The 13,671-nt window shown below is 43.5% G+C and overlaps 1 protein-coding gene across 3 annotated transcripts in view; it reads right to left on the bottom strand.

The window, feature by feature from the left end:
- The window catches only part of LOC126284569 (TBC1 domain family member 4), a 777,557-nt gene that overhangs the window by 307,766 nt on the left and 456,120 nt on the right, over positions 1-13,671 (bottom strand). The window lies entirely within an intron of this gene.

Genomic DNA, 13,671 nt, shown 5'->3' with positions numbered 1-13,671 from the left:
AATATCCTCGGGGGCAGGCCTGCGGCGTGAACATACAACCAGGCACCCCGGAGCTAACGCCCGTGACGCAATAGCTACTACTGTGTGTGGGCAAAGGGAATGTGGGCCATTAACAAGTAAACTCCCCATCGCATCCCCCTCAGATTTAGTCGTAAGGTGGCCGAGTGGGTAGCCCTACTGTAACTGAGGACAGATCATGCACAAAGAGAGGAAGACGGTGTAATGAACTGTGAAAAAAGAAGCAGAATAGAAACAGCGAACCGTCCAAGCTCAAGAAGTGCAGCATCGCGCATACTTAGGTAACAACGGCGTCGTGGTTATGTGGTACAGGTGTTGCACTGCGAACGGGGAGATTCGCCTTCATTTTTTTTTTCACAAAATTATGAACAGTCCGTGCCGTTATTGACGTGGCTGGCCGTTATTGACGTGGCTGTTCGTTGTATTCAGGTTTATGTCTGCGTCGTGGTGTAAAGTCCGTCGGAACAGCCAGATGCAAGAAAGGGACCTCCAGACGTACAGTCGTGGACAAAACGAGCGTGACCCCTCGCCTTTTCGTTATCCTGATCCGTACATCTTTAAAGCCTGCTACACAGCATAACAGGCAAGGCGACGAAGTGCTACCAACATACTATGCACAGGCGTGAAATTGAAAACCTATCCTAAATTTGTCATACTGTTTTCAGTCATGTCTAAGACTATATTAATGCCGATTAGTGTGTTAAATACAACCTGTAACTATAAGATATAAGTTAAAGAAGAAACGCTGATTAGTATGAAGTGTACTAATAAAAATAAATTCGGCTTATCGAGATAACGTAACTGTTTTAGTAAGACAAAGTACCCCAGATCGATACGAATTAGCAAAATATTATGCACATTCGGCCGCGAAACGGTCTGTGTCAATGTTGAGACCAGCCATACTGGATTATCGTTGCTGACCTACCATGAAAGTGTGCAAATTTAGCAATGCGTGAATATTCTTAACGTAATTCTTAAAAATAAATTCAATTATTGACAAACTGAAAAAGCAGGCAGTAACAAGAACTAAATTCTACAGAAGTTTCGTACTGACATCCACAGGCTGTCGGTAGAGAATAAAGGTAGCAAAAAACGTATTGAGGGCGAGAGAAATTCTTATAATTGCTTTATTGATAGTCCATCTGCCTCCATCGAGATTAGAACCGAAGACAAACCAGACGTCCCTTGCAGTAGCAAACACCTTTCACTACGCTGGCAGACAGCCCAGGCAAACAGCCCTCTATTATTACCCCAGACATGAATAAGCCCGCAATTTCGCAATGAAAATGTCATCGCTTATGTGACAATCATTCGGGATGTTTATCGAAATACCAAATACTGTTATTAGCGAGTAAATTTAGTAGGATAATTTCGCACCACCCAAGGAAATAAACGGCGATATAGCTGCCAAACGTAGTCTATAATGTTTCGAATTCTCCATTAGATTAGCCACAGCCAGGAAACGCTCATTAGCCGAAGTGTTTCTTAAGCTATGGGATTGATCGCACTTCTAAAACGCTGTGGCATTACTACTAGGATCTGAATTACCACGTGTATAGGCAAATGGATTCTATTTGATTTCCTGTAAACGTGATTTGGATCGACAGCGTATTTACGATTGGTATCCTGATGTATCGACTACAACTAGAATATTTCGAATAAAGAGTAGGGGGAATTATTTATGCGGTCCTCGTTGCTATTTTCGTTGTTAGTATTTCGTCACGTAAATTGATAAAACTGGAACCCTACTAGTCTCACTTTCTTGACCTGCCTACCTGCCTACCCAACCCTTAAACCCCTTTATCTCGAGTACGGGTAGACATAATAAGCGGAAATGTGTTGCACTTGCTACGGTATACCGTCCCTTGGTGGTGTGAAAAAGTGAGCTATGTGAACGCAATCTAACTATACGGCTGTTTACGTAAGGAAAATTTACGCAACAGTAATCCAGTATGATTGGTCTGAACGTTGACACAGACCGTTTCGCGGCCGAATGCGCATAATATTTTGCTAATTCGTAACGATCTGGGGTAATTTGTCTTGCTAAAACAGTTATGTTATCTCGATAAGCTGAAATTCATTTTTATTGGTACAGTTCATACTAATTAGCGTTTTTTCTTTCATCTATATCTCTTATAATTACGTGTTGTATTTAACACACAGCATTAATATAGCCTTAGATATGATTAAAGACAGTCTGACAAAGTTCGGATACTTTTTCAATTTCATGCCTATGCATAGTATGTTGGTAGCACTTCGTCGCCTTGCCTGTTATGCTGTGTGGCAGGCTATAAAGCTGTGCGGATCAGCATAACGAAAAGGCGACGGGTCTCGCTCGTTTTCTCCACGACTGTACGTACCTCCTATTTGTTCTACACTAGTGCCACATGTTACGACTCCTCATTCCGTTTTGGAAGTTTTGAACTTTGAATTTCTTTGTTGTAATACTGTTCACACCCGCTTATTTGCTGTTTTCATTTCTGTTAGAGATCGATGCGGCATTTCGCCTGCTCTCACTATTCATCACACTGACTTGCGACGGTAATATATTCTTACCACATGACGTATTCTATAAACAGCATATAGTAGGACAATTGCCAAGACCACAGAAGGAGAAAACACACGTCAACGACCGGATGGAAAGTTCATAATTTTGTGAAAAAAAAATATTGGGGCACGTGCGAAATTTGAACATGGTGCTCCTCCTCCGCAGTACAACACTGTGACCGCGCAACTACGACGCCGTAGCTATCTAAGTATGCCCGATGCTGCACATCTTGAGCTTGGGCCGTTCACTGTCACTATTTCGCTTCTTTTTTCACAGTTAAGTACACCTTCATTCTGTTTTCATGCCTGACCTGTGTTCAGTTTTCGACTAGCTGCCCGCTTGGCCTTCGTACGACTAAATCTGAGGGGAGGGGGGAGAGTGCAGTGGGGAGTTTCCCTTGTGAGTAGAACGATGTGCACCTGGCGACGCGAACGCTATGGAGGCAGGGAAAGGAGAGCGAATAAGTTCGGCCGCTGTAAAGTTTCCAACGCGTCTCCTTCGGCAACACATCCTAGCGCCTGAACAACAAACTACAGGAGTACTTTCCGGCGGGCCGTGGTTCTGCGGCTCCTATCTCCTTCCCTACCCCTCCCATGTTTTAAACAAAAATATTGATTCACTTATGCACGCTTTGCGCGTGACCTTGAGCGGGACTTGGTCGCTGGCGCTGTGACGGGTGCACTTTATCTTAATAAGATAAAACTTTCAAACATACAATACATGCGAAAAGTTTTTACATCTTGTACTGTAACTTCATATGCTTCGCTGTGTCTGCTTGGAGTACTCATAACGTTTAGAATTGCTACCTGCTGCGCCTGCGGCAACTGCTGCACCCCACCGCGATACGGTGGGTTCCAGGTACGGCCGGCGGCTTTTAACTATGCCACTCTTCGTGGCTCAGACTCGGCACACAATAGGAGAGCTGTATAGACTGGGGCGCAGTGCAAACTGGGTATGCGAGTCTTGTTTTCGACGGCAAGTTTATTAAGTGAAGACTCCCTCCAAATTGCTCGCAGCTTCTTCTGTGTGTGTGTGTGTGTGTGTGTGTGTGTGTGTGTGTGTGTGTTAAGTGATTCTGTGACTAAATGCGAAGAAAGTACGGAATTTTGCCGCATCTCGAATGTTTGATATAGCAGAAGATCTTAAGGTGACCGCTCATGACCAGCGGGAAATCCCGGTTCAAGTCCCGATCTGGCACAAATATGTGAATCCATTTCATGCTATACACTTTTTAAAGAAAGATTACTATAATAACCAAAAGGTAAGGGATTTTACTTACTCTATGTGAAGTACATTTTTTGATGTAGTTAATGTGAGTACCTACGTCACCTTTCTGGTGACGACTCGAGAAATTAAGCTAGAACACATCTGCAAAAGCATTTTTATTCGTACACCTGTAATTCTACGTTAGCTCTGAAAATTAAAAAAAATAAGACAGAAAAAAGTTAGATTCACTGAAGAAACCGTATTAGATATCAAAAATGAGTAGCAAAGAACGCCACTTATTAACATTCTTCAAAGTGGAGAAACAGGAAATAATCTTGAATAAGTGTTTCGTAATTTTAAAGCCATTCCAAACACTATTTTTTTCTTTCAAAAATTAAGATCTGAAGGTGTTAACTCATTTATGTCATCATATTTACGTTCACGGCTTTTCTTTGTGAACAAAACGTCTGTTTACAGCAACGAACACATTACCAGCGTCATTTCGGTAAACTACGTTTGACGGATGACCAGCATATGACGCGATGAATATGATAAACGTTCCAAAACAGCCCTCAAATTGGGCGATACTCTTGCCTACCGCAGAAACCGAACAGTCCTCGTTTCTTCAATTTGTCACCTACTTATGTAGTCACGCCAACTGGAAACATGAAACAATAACTTCCACGGTATTTTGGTGGAGCTGCAGGGGTAAAAACTGTAGACGAAGACAGAGACTGAAACAGACACCAAACAAATAACTGACGACACTAGGTGTGAGTGCCCTTCTGAGATTAAGAAGTATTCGTGGAGGGGTTCATTTAACCAGTCAGAGGACTGACACACACCCTCAAAATAAAAATCAAGAAAATAGTAAAACAAGGAATAACTGAGAGCGATTCTGATCGCTTCAAGAAGCTGCTGAATATTTTCAAAACCTTGGTTTTGAGGTATTAGCATCAAAGTGGAAATGAAGTTTTGAGAACTGTATCGAACACGTACACAAGGATCTGTATTTTAAAGCCACATGTTTTGAGAAATAGTAAATTTGTAAGAAAACATATTTTTTATTGTTCTATTAAAACTTTTAAAGGTAGCTCTAGTACGCGGGATTATATACGCGAGTATTACTGGAAGAATACGATTACGGCAATCAAAAAAACACTTCGTACTAGACAGCCGCACACACGTTACAGAATTGCGACGCTTCGGCGTGTGTCGTGCGCAAAAAAAGAGGGGGCCTTCGTTCCGGCGCTTCCGCAGAGGCGAAAAAACGACAACAAAGACCAGGGCAGAGCGGTGTCGGCTCGTCGGACGAAAATGTGTGCCGCGTCCCGCGGGTGGCGTGCCTCGCTAATTAAATACAGCGGCCGACGCCCAAAGCGAAGGCCGGCCTGCCGGCCTGCCGCCGCACACACCACCATTAATCTCCGGCTGGCGTCCGTTCACCGGCCCAGCGCTACGAGTGCGTAGCCAGTCTCACCGAGGGGCGCCGCTGCCTACTCCGTCTTGCAATACAGCAGTGCAGTCCTCATTTGTGTTTGACAAACTGCATTGTCAGGAGCATGGTGGTGGAGGGGAGGGGGGACGAGTGTTGACGGCTTGCAGCCACACACACGTCAGGTACCTGCAATATAGGCTGCATAGCGAGCATACGGCACTCAACACAAATAAATTTCCATTCCTATACTGCTTTCGGGGATATGATACTGCGTGAAGAGATTGACAGAGCACTGGAAGACCTAAGTCGAAACAAGGCCCCGGGAGTAGACAACATTCCATTAGAACTACTGACAGCCTTGGGAGAACCAGTCCTGACAAAACTCTGCCATCTGGTGAGCAAGATGTATGAGACAAGCGAAATGCCATCAGACTTCAAGAAGAATATAATAATTCCAATCCCAAAGAAAGCAGGTGTTGACAGTTGTGAAAATTACCGAACAATCAGTTTAATAAGTCACAGCTGCAAAATACTAACGCGAATTCTACCTCGGGGGAGATCAGTTTGGTGGATTCCGTAGAAATGTTGGAACACGTGAGGCAATACTGACCCTACGACTTATCTTCGAAAAAAGATTCAGGAAAGGCAAACCTACGTTTCTAGCATTTATAGGCTTAGAGAAAGCTTTTGACAATATTGACTGGAATACTCTCTTACAAATTCTGAAGGTGGCAGGGGTAAAATACAGGGAGCGAGAGGCTGTTTACAATTTGTACAGAAATCAGATGGCAGTTAGAGTCGAGGGGCACGAAAGGGAAGCAGTGGTTGGGAAGGGAGTGAGACAGGGTTGTAGCCTATCCCCGATGTTATTGAATCTGTATATTGAGCAAGCAGTAAAGGAAACAAAAGAAAAATTTGGAGTAGGTATTAAGATCCATGGAGAAGAAATAAAAACTTTGAGGTTCGCTGATGACATTGGAATTCTGTCAGTGACAGCAAAGGACCTGGAAGAGCAGTTGAACGGAATGGATAGTGCCTTGGCAGGAACATGTGAGGTTAACAGCAACAAAAGCAAAACGAGGATAATGGAATGTAGTCGAATTAAGTCGGGTGATGCTGAGGGAATTAGGTTAGGAAATGAGACACTTAAAAGTAGTAAATGAGTTTTGCTATTGGGGAAGTAAAATAAATTATGATGGTCGAAGTAGAGAGGACAAAAATGTAGACCGGCAATGGCAAGGAAACCGTTTCTGAAGAAGAGAAATTTGTTAACATCGAGTTTAGACTTAAGTGTCAGGAAGTCGTTTCTGAAAGTATTTGTATGGAGTCTAGCCATGTATAGAAGTGAAACGTGGACGATAAATAGTTTAGACAAGAAAAGAATAGAAGCTTTCGAAATGTGGTGCCACAGAAGAATGCTGAAGATTAGATGGGTAGATCACATTACTAATGAGGAGGTATTGAATAGGATTGGGGAAAAGAGGAATTTGTGGCACAACTTGACTAGAAGAAGGGATCGGTTGGTAGGACATGTTCTGAGGCATCAAGGGATCACAAATTTAGTATTGGAGGGTAGCGTGGAGTGTAAAAATCGTAGAGAAAGACCAACAGACGAATACACTAAGCAGATTCAGAACGCTCTAGGTTGCAGTAGGTACTGGGAGATGAATGAGCTTGCACAGGATAGAGTAGCATGGAGAGCTGCATCAAACCAGTTTCAGGACTGAAGACCACAACAACAACAATACTGCGTTCACCGTAAGAATAAACTTGATGTAAACTTTACAGTATGCAATCTTCCGCGTTTAGTGGAATCTCATTGGATATCGTTTCACGTGGCGAGCAAGCTAAGCAGTCTCGAGGACAGTCAATTACAATAAGCGTACGGTTCATGTTGTGCGTTACGGGCACATCGGCTGAGGAAAAACACGGGAGAACAGCATCACTAGGAACCACTCTTCTTACGTGACCAGACGGAAAACATAACATTCTCTCGATCTTAGCTGACATAGTACTCTATTTCAAAACAAGAGTGATTCAAGTTCCAATCTTGAGCCTTTACGTCTGACGTAAAAGCTTACTGCTGGCATTACACCATTTAGTTAAATACTGAAGCCACTGAAGATATAAGTCATTTGTCTAGCAAAGTCTGAAATACTTACATATCAAAGTCCGAGGAATACATTTCTGTCACTGTCATCTGCAATGTTGATAACGAGGTGATCAACAACGCAATCATCGAAGCCACCCAAAAAACCACATTTTCTCCTCATCTTTCGTGCTGTGCTTATCAGCATTTCGGCAGCAATCTACGACACGGCTTCGTGCAGTAGTTCCAGTAGTCAGACAGCTTAAATGTTTTGTTGGTTCTTTCGACTCTTCCCTTAACTTGGCTCCACATTAATTTTATTGGGTTCAGATTAAAGTGGTACGGTGGAAACTGTAGAAAAATGTTGCATTTGTGAAATGTACTCTATGCCGTGAAAATTATTGTTTTTCCATATTTCTAGGACGCTTATCACTCTTTCTCGTATGAAAACAAATCTGTAGTACAAGACACCGGGCATATCCAAATAAACCGTTTTTCATATTTCTCCAAAATTTTAATTGTGTAATGCTTTCTTAACGTAGCAATCTTTAACAATGTACACTCCTGGAAATGGAAAAAAGAACACATTGACACCGGTGTGTCACACCCACCATACTTGCTCCGGACACTGCGAGAGGGCTGTACAAGCAATGATCACACGCACGGCACAGCGGACACACCAGGAACTGCGGTGTTGGCAGTCGAATGGCGCTAGCTGCGCAGCATTTGTGCACCGCCGCCGTCAGTGTCAGCCAGTTTGCCGTGGCATACGGAGCTCCATCGCAGTCTTTAACACTGGTAGCATGTCGCGACAGCGTGGACGTGAACCGTATGTGCAGTTGACGGACTTTGAGCGAAGGCGTATAGTGGGCATGCGGGAGGCCGGGTGGAAGTACAGCCGAATTGCTCAACACGTGGGGCGTGAGGTCTCCACAGTACATCGATGTTGTCGCCAGTGGTCGGCGGAAGGTGCACGTGCCCGTCGACCTGGGACCGGACAGCAGCGACGCACGGATGCACGCCAAGACCGTAGGATCCTACGCAGTGCCGTAGGGGACCGCACCGCCACTTCCCAGCAAATCAGGGACACTGTTGCTCCTGGGGTATCGGCGAGGACCATTCGCAACCGTCTCCATGAAGCTGGGCTACGGTCCCGCACACCGTTAGGCCGTCTTCCGCTCACGCCCCAACATCGTGCAGCCCGCCTCCAGTGGTGTCGCGACAGGCGTGAATGGAGGGACGAATGGAGACGTGTCGTCTTCAGCGATGAGAGTCGCTTCTGCCTTGGTGCCAATGATGGTCGTATTCGTGTTTGGCGCCGTGCAGGTGAGCGCCACAATCAGGACTGCATACGTCCGAGGCACACAGGGCCAACACCCGGCATCATGGTGTGGAGCGATCTCCTACACTGGCCGTACACCTCTGGTGATCGTCTAGGGGACACTGAATAGTGCACGGTACATTCAAACCGTCATCGAACCCATCGTTCTACCATTCCTAGACCGGCAAGGGAACTTGCCGTTCCAACAGGACAATGCACGTCCACATGTATCCCGTGCCACCTAACGTGCTCTAGAAGGTGTAAGTCAACTACCCTGGCCAGCAAGATCTCCAGATCTGTCCCCCATTGAGCATGTTTGGGACTGGATGAAGCGTCGTCTCACGCGGTCTGCACGTCCAGTACGAACGCTGGTCCAACTGAGGCGCCAGGTGGAAATGGCATGGCAAGCCGTTCCACAGGACTACATCCAGCATCTCTACGATCGTCTCCATGGGAGAATAGCAGCCTGCATTGCTGCGAAAGGTGGATATACACTGTACTAGTGCCGACATTGTGCATGCTCTGTTGCCTGTGTCTATGTGCCTGTGGTTCTGTCAGTGTGATCATGTGATGTATCTGACGCCAGGAATGCGTCAATAAAGTTTCCCCTTCCTGGGACAATGAATTCACGGTGTTCTTTTTTCAATTTCCAGGAGTGTATTATAAAACATCGATAGTTATGAACATATTTGCAAGCAAAACTGGAATTTTGCGTGTGATATGTAACTGAAAATACGGAGACGCGCATTTTTCATTACAAATGATGATTAACTATATGATAATTAGCTTGTATTTGATGAATTTCATATTTAAATGGTGGTGGTGCTATACCGACTGCGCCACCCAGTTCGTAACTAAAAATGCCTTATAGTTAGTAAATATTACTTCTCGAAAAACTCCAAAGCCGATTTTGCTTGTAATCTTGCGAAAAACGTCAAGAACTTGTTTCTCGCCGTATTTAACAGTGTTCTGCTCGCGCGTTTCACTACGAAGCGGGAAGCTGTGATAGCCACTTTCACGGTGCGTATTAACAGCGTGACAATCATAACACAACACTGTACACCAATTTTGAAATGAAAACCACGCGACCAAAGTATGATTAAGAAAAACGCTGATGGTTGTTAACACTTTAGAATATCTCCAAAGAGCGTAGCACTACCAGTGTAAGCGTGCTACCGCTGCTGACCAATCATCGTGTTCGTGTTTGTTTAAAAAAGGTTTATTCTTATGGCGAACGAAGTATAGCTGTCGTCCAGCGTAGCTCTGGACTAACGTTAGCAACGGAAAAGTTTGATGGACCACGACCATACAACTTGAAGATTCACCAGCAACTGAGATATACGGTCGTAAAACCTTCATTGTGCGATTGCAGACAGAAATACGATTAGCTGGCGCCTGGCATACCAACAGACGTCCTGAAAGAAGGAAGAGTTCGCAAAACGGCCATAGCTCTCAAACGAACTCCGATTCCTAAACAACCTACAATATCTGCCATACTTAGCGGATGAACACTACAAAATAACTCGTCATCCAAAATACAGGATTACATATGCGAGTTTTCTCAAGATTCCAATATGTCAAGCTTATGACAGTATTTTGACATAAAACCATACCAAAAAAATCTTAATGTGAATTCTACGAAAGTGTCATCAACGAAATAGTTTAATGGACAATGCTTTAGAGATTACCGGAGAAGTGAATGCGTTGTAGGTATATCATTATTTACAAAATAATTGCTTTCTTTTATGTGATTTTATTCCGTGAAAATTGTAAATACTATTTTGAAGAAAAAAAAAAAATTCGACACGCTGGAATGTCAACAATACACCAATGCAGAAGTTATATGTCACAACAACGCTACTCATTACCGGACGAAGGAAACGCTTTGACAGGTCTCGAGTTCGAGTCTCGGTGCGGCTCACAGTCTTAATCTGCCAGGAAGTTTCGTATCAGCGCACACTCTGCTGCAGAGTTAAAATTTCATTCAGAAGATTGTCATTACTCCTATGTAAGAGGCGAAATATCTCATACATTCAGTGTCGTGCTTGCTTCGTCCTCTGGAAAATACGGACCACCGCCATACATACAAGAGCGCCGAGCTGCGTAAGACTCAGGCGCAACTGAATACTGGATACTTCCAACAAAGGGCGTACAAGGCAAGACTACTTTTGGCATCCACCTTACGTTACACCAATAGTTCCCTAGTGGACATCCGCCAGCCAAACACAAATATAAGCCGATACACGGCTCCACTGAAGTGAGTATATCAACAAAGTATCGGTACTGTATAAAAGCAACCCCAGGATTTTGTCTACTGTCGTGGCCAATAAGGGTCAAACTGGACATTCTCCAAGTGATCGTAGTTATCGGCCATTCGATTGACGACTAAACCAGAGCTAAAGACGAATCAGGGCAACCCACGCACCATCTTCATCCCACAGTTAAGTATTTGTAAGGTTTCTATAAATAAATAACTGTCAATTGTTGTTAATCTGTGTTGTCACCTTTTTCTTCACTGTTGCCTAACCGTATTTGGACTTTTGACGAGGCTGTATACTTAATCGTGCAAGTAAACGTCATCAATACAGCAACTACTTTCGGTGCTAGGGGGTGCTCTGCCCGTAGCGCATTATTTTGTTTGATGGCAAGTGTAACTGGCGAATACAACAGTGGTCATTTCTCGTGAGGAAGTAGTTCGTCCCTCCCTTCGTTTTGGAACTTGCGATACCGGAATTTTGTGGGTGTGGCTCTCTGTGTTGCACATCGCGTCTCTTGCAGCACACGTCAGAGCGGTGGCAGCAAGCAGTCGCTTAGAATTCTGGCGACGGAAGAAGTTTTAGCCGCCAGTATTTGGCAACAGCTGGATTGCCCTCCTTAGCATTTACGGTTTGTGGTCTAGTAGCGCCTTCTCCATTGATCGCCATCACCTGCCACCATGGATACACTTTCTTCTTTTATTATTTGTTATGTAAGATGTATTTTATATATTGTTACATCCCTTTAATTCTATTTTATGTTCGTATTTCCGTATGAGGTATGAGGATGGTCTAAAACAGACCGAAACCGGTAACCTACGTCTGGAATTTTCTATGATGCTAGGAGTTATAGCAACTGCCATCACGTGTTTCGCATTCCTACTTTCTTCCGGGAGGTCATAACGGATATTTAGAGAACCAGATGGACAACATTTTTCTGGATGTGCAAGCCATGGCCGGCGTTCCCATCAAACACGCGCGGATTGGATTTTGTCGCCGAATATTCCCCGTGTTAGGCGATCCGCCTGGGTTATCATTTCCAGGACAATGTCTCCACTGACTAGGGGACGGAAATGTACGAATTTTTCTTATGTCGTCACAGCAGTAAGCTACGATTAGCAGTCTAACACAACACTTTATTTACAAGAGATAGATCATACATGTAACAGATGAGTTTACAACAGGTTATGCCTTACTAAGAGTAACATTAATCAGAAATGACTTCAGTTCCCAACAACGGAAAAGAAGTTCATTTCAAACTAATAGAAACTGCTGTTCCCCAAGAGAAATGTTCTCAAAAAATAACTGCTGATGGTGATCCGTCGTTCGAATGGGCGGGTTAAGCCCGGCTGTGCTGCTAGTGCCATTCGACAGGAGTAGGCTGCGTCCTGGCATCGAGTTTCATCCCCTACTTTCTCTAATCACTACAAAACATAAACATAACACCACGCAGTACACACATTTTTTAAATTTTTTTATTTTTATTTATTAACTTTCGGAACGCGCCCATACTGTCATCCCAACAATGGCAATGTTACATAATAGATTACTGTTCGTTTCGACAATTCAAAAGTAGACATTAGTTTAGATCGTACCCTGGTACGAAGTTTCAAAGGATTGATTCTGATATAAAACAAGTGCTAGAACGACATTATTCTGAAACTAGTAAACGAGGCGAAAATATAAAATAGGATACACAGAGGAAGCATGCTCTAAAAATCCAGCTGGTAACAACAAGAAATGAGAAATCGCGGCTGGCACACGTTTAGGATATTCCCAATTAAATTCATACTACTGACTCAATATCTAAATTAGCAATTAAATGTTGTTTTTTATGCCTTGTAAGAATTGTTTTAATAGTTTCGGATAGAGTGTTGAGTATCTGTGCAGATCTGTAAGTAGCATCTAGACAGAACAGCAGAACAGAATGTCAAATCAAACAGCTTTCAGCCGTGTAATTGTCAAAAATTGTCATTTTATTGGGTTACTATCTTTTCAGTCGGTATATGACGCTTGAAGTGACCAATGTATCAAAAGTGTACAGGTACCAGCCTTCGAATGCTGGCCTCTGTTTTGACAGGCACCGAGATTGGAATCTTCCTACACGTCGATCAGGGGGCCTCAAAATGCCGCAATATATCGCCGAAACTAGTACCCCAATAAATAAGATGCACATAATTTTATAATCATTTAACAAAAATGTTCACATTACAGAATAAATGAAAACGAAAACCCACTGATGATGGCACAGTGGTGCCGAAACATGTTTGGATACAGAGAAGAAACTGTGTTTTGCGTAACTGGCGGACCTCACATCCAGCAAATTACATGATTAAAACGTACTGAACACTGCGGTGATATTACCACCGACTACAGCGTGTTGCTGTCTAAACATTTTTCTCGTCGGAAGTAACAGCGACACGCACATGATAAAGAAAATGCGTAGTTGTAGGAGCAGGAGGCGATCACACGATATGTTTCATGACAGTCTACGGGGAATCTTTCTACACACTAATGACAACCCATCACCTTCGAGATCCGTCGATGTCAGCTTTTGTAACATGTTCTCTGACAAGAAGGTCAAAGAAAAGTGTTTTGAACAGGCTCTTCAACAACAATTTTCAACTAGCGATGAAAAATAATTAATTGGCACTGGATACAACAAATATCCCAGAATTTGTACAAAACATAATCAATTTGTGCACGCCAAAATAAAAAAAATCATCTTTCCATTATTTTGCATCATTAGGAAGACAAGAAGGCATTGTTCATAAGAATGGGTAATGCTCGTTCTTC

This window comes from Schistocerca gregaria, chromosome 8, assembly GCF_023897955.1.
Source record: "Schistocerca gregaria isolate iqSchGreg1 chromosome 8, iqSchGreg1.2, whole genome shotgun sequence".
Lineage (NCBI taxonomy): Eukaryota > Metazoa > Arthropoda > Insecta > Orthoptera > Acrididae > Schistocerca > Schistocerca gregaria.
Note: the sequence above shows the minus strand (reverse complement) of the source record. Positions and strands in the feature narration are given on the sequence as shown.